General features: G+C 38.3%; 1 pseudogene; it reads left to right on the top strand.

Annotated features, from left to right (window-relative positions):
* Positions 1-2739, top strand: LOC124088559 (serine/threonine-protein kinase PLK4-like; annotated as a pseudogene).
* Positions 2740-4030: the final 1291 nt, after the last annotated feature.

Raw genomic sequence — 4030 nt, 5'->3', positions numbered from 1 at the left:
CGAAGGGACTGTGAAAAGGGACCTGACCCGGGGAGCGCCTGCCCGGGCCTGAGAATATGGCGACTTGCATCGGCGAGAAGATTGAGGATTTTAAAGTCGGAAATCTGCTCGGTAAGGGATCATTTGCTGGTGTCTATAGAGCTGAGTCCATTCACACTGGTTTGGAAGTTGCAATCAAAATGATAGATAAAAAAGCCATGTACAAAGCTGGAATGGTACAGCGAGTCCAAAATGAGGTGAAAATACATTGTCAATTGAAACATCCCTCTATCTTGGAGCTATATAACTATTTTGAAGATAACAATTATGTGTACCTGGTATTAGAAATGTGTCATAATGGTGAAATGAACAGATACCTAAAGAATAGAATGAAACCTTTCTCAGAAAATGAAGCTGGACACTTCATGCACCAGATCATCACAGGAATGTTGTATCTTCATTCTCATGGCATATTACACCGGGACCTCACACTTTCTAACCTCTTACTTACTCGTAATATGAATATCAAGATTGCCGATTTTGGGCTGGCAACTCAATTGACAATGCCACATGAAAAGCACTATACATTATGTGGAACTCCTAATTACTTTTCACCAGAAATTGCAACTTGAAGTGCACATGGACTTGAATCTGATGTTTGGTCCTTGGGCTGCATGTTTTATACATTACTAATTGGGAGACCATCTTTTGACACTGACACAGTCAAGAACACATTAAATAAAGTCGTATTGGCAGATTATGAAATGCCAACGTTTTTGTCAAGAGAGGCCCAAGATCTTATTCACCAGCTACTTGGTAGAAATCCAGCAGATCCTTTAAGTCTGTCTTCAATATTGGACCATCCTTTTATGTCCCGAAATTCTTCAACAAAAAGTAAAGATTTTGGAACTGTAGAAGACTCAATTGATAGTGGATATGCCACAATTTCTACTGCAGTTACGGCTTCTTCCAGTACCAGTGTAAGTGGTAGTTTACTTGACAGAAGATGACTCTTGACTGGCCAGCCACTTCCAAATAAAATGACTGTATTTCCAAAGCATAAAAATTCAAGTGACTTTTCTTCAGGAGATGGAAGCAGTTTTTGTACTCAGTGGGGAAATCAAGTACATGAAACCAGTAACAGTGGAAGAGGAAGTGTAATTCAAGATGCAGAAGAAAGGCCACATTCTCGATACCTCCATAGAGCCCATTCCTCTGATAGATCTGGCACTTCTAATAGTCAATCTCGAGCAAAAACATATACAATGGAACAATGTCACTCAGCAGAAACACTTTCAAAGTCCAAAAGATCAGGAATAGAAGAAAATGAAGACCGATGTCCACCCACAAACAGCAATGTCAATATTTTTCATTTCTTTAAAGAAAAGACATCTCATAGTTCTGGATCTTTTGAAAGACCTGATAACAACCAAGCACTTTCAAATCATCTTTGTCCAGGAAAAAGTCCTTTTCCATTTTCAGACCAGACACCTCAAACTGAAATTGTACAACAGTGGTTTGGAAATCTGCAAATGAATGATCCTCTTTCAGAACAAATCAAGACTAGGGGTATGGAGTCAACAGTGGGATATCAGAAACACACATTGCGAAGCATTACGTCTCCTTTGATTGCTCACAGGTTAAAACCAATCAGACAGAAAACTAAAAAGGCTGTGGTGAGCATACTTGATTCAGAGGAGGTGTGTGTGGAGCTTCTAAAGGAATATGCATCTCAAGAATATGTGAAAGAAGTACTTCAAATATCTAGTGATGGGAATATGATCACTATATATTATCCCAATGATGGAAGAGGCTTTCCTCTTGCTGATAAACCACCCTTACCTACTGACAACATCAGTAGGTACAACTTTGACAATTTACCAGAAAAATACTGGCAAAAATATCAATATGCTTCCAGATTTGTACAGCTTGTAAGATCTAAATCTCCCTAAATCACTTATTTTACAAGATACGCTAAATGTATTTTGATGGAGAATTCTCCTGATGCTGATTTTGAGGTTTGGTTTTATGATGGAGCAAAAATACACAAAACAGAAGATTTAATTCAAGTAATTGAAAAGACTGGGAAATCTTACACTTTAAAGGATGAAAATCAAATTCATAGCTTAAAAGAGGAAATAAAAATATACATGGACCATGCTAATGAGGCTCATCGTATTTGTTTAGCACTGGAATCTGTAATTTCAGGAGAGGAAAAGAAGAGTGGGAGTGCTCCCTTCTTCCCAATAATTGTGGGAAGAAAACCTGGTAATACTAGTTCACCTAAGGCCCTGTCACCACCTCCTTGTGTAGATCCAAACTGTGCAATAAGAGATGCACCATCTTTGGGTAGATTGATCATGAATAGTGCTACTACTCCAACCCAGGCACCCATGCTTAGTCCTTCTATAGTTACAGCTGAAGGACTTGGCCATACCACTACAGCTTCAGGAACAAACGTCTCTTCTAATAATCTAAAAGATTGTCTTCCTACATCAGCACAACTTTTGAAGTCTGTTTTTGTGAAAAATGTTGGTTGGGCTACACAGTTAACTAGTGGAGCTGTGTGGGTTCAGTTTAATGATGGGTCCCAGCTGGTTGTCCAGGCAGGAGTATCTTCTATCAGTTACACGTCACCAAATGGTCAAACAACTAGGTATGGAGACAATGAAAAATTTAACGGAATACATCAAACAGAGATTACAGTGTCTTTCTTCCATCCTGTTGATGTTTTCTAATGCAACTCCTGGTTTTCATTGATTGAAAAGATACCTACATTTAATAAATAACTTTTTGGTTGGCTTTCAAGTAAAGTGACTTTTTATTTAATATAACTTCTTCAAAAAGCCTATTAAAGAGAATTTTAATCTGTACAGTAAAGGATATGTGCTGAGAGAAAACTGAATGAAATTTGAGTCAACAAATAATTGGTCGCAGAGTACAGTAGGATGCCTAACTTTGCTCTGAAAACATACCCTCAAGCTTACTGAGTATATTTGTATTGAATGTTTTTTTAAAAGCAAAAATTTAAATGGTGTGTGGTGTATTTATGCTTTTATTGTTTCTCTGCTTCCCAGACATGTTGAGAATCACGGACAAAATATGCTGTAGTTTGGAATTTTTGAACATGTAAATAATATGTATTTATGTTAAAACAGCGTGGTACTGGTACCAAAACAGGCAGGTGGACCAATGGTACAGAATAGAGGACACAGAGACCAATCCACAAAATTACAACTTTCTTATATTTGATAAAGGGGCTAAAAGCATACAATGGAGGAAGGATAGCATCTTCAACAAATGGTGCTGGGAAAACTGGAAATCCATATGCAACAAAATGAAGCTGAACCCCTTTCTGTCGCCATGCACAAAAGTTAACTCAAAATGGATCAAAGAGCTTGATATCAAATCAGAGACTCTGCGCCTGATAGAAGAAAAAGTTGGCTCCAATCTACATATTGTGGGGTCGGGCTCCAAATTCCTTAATAGGACGCCCATAGACCAAGAGTTAATAACAAGAATAAACAAATGGGACTTACTTAAACTAAAAAGTTTTTTCTCAGCAAGAGAAACAATAAGAGAAGTAAATAGGGAGCCTACATCCTGGGAACAAATCTTTACTCCTCACACTTCAGATAGAGCCCTAATTTCCAGAATATACAAAGAACTCAAAAAATTAAACAATAAGATAACAAATTACCCAATCAACAAATGGGCCAAGGACCTGAACAGACACTTCTCAGAGGAGGACATACAATCAATCAATAAGTACATGAAAAAATGCTCACCATTTATAGCAGTCAGAGAAATGCAAATCAAAACCACCCTAAGATACCATCTCACTCCAGTAAGACTGGCAGCCATTATAAAGTCAAACAACAATAAGTGCTGGCGAGGATGTGGGGAAAAGGGTACACTTGTACATTGCTGGTGGGACTGCAAACTGGTGCGGCCAATATGGAAAGCAGTATGGAGATTCCTGGGAAAGCTGGGAATGGAACCACCATTTGACCCAGCTATTGCCCTTCTCGGACTATTCCCTGAGGACCTT

Source organism: Marmota monax, unplaced genomic scaffold (assembly GCF_021218885.2).
Source record: "Marmota monax isolate L192 unplaced genomic scaffold, Marmota_monax_Labrador192_F-V1.1 WCK01_AAM20220418_F8-fsc00061, whole genome shotgun sequence".
Lineage (NCBI taxonomy): Eukaryota > Metazoa > Chordata > Mammalia > Rodentia > Sciuridae > Marmota > Marmota monax.
This window is presented reverse-complemented; position numbering and strand designations above follow the sequence as displayed.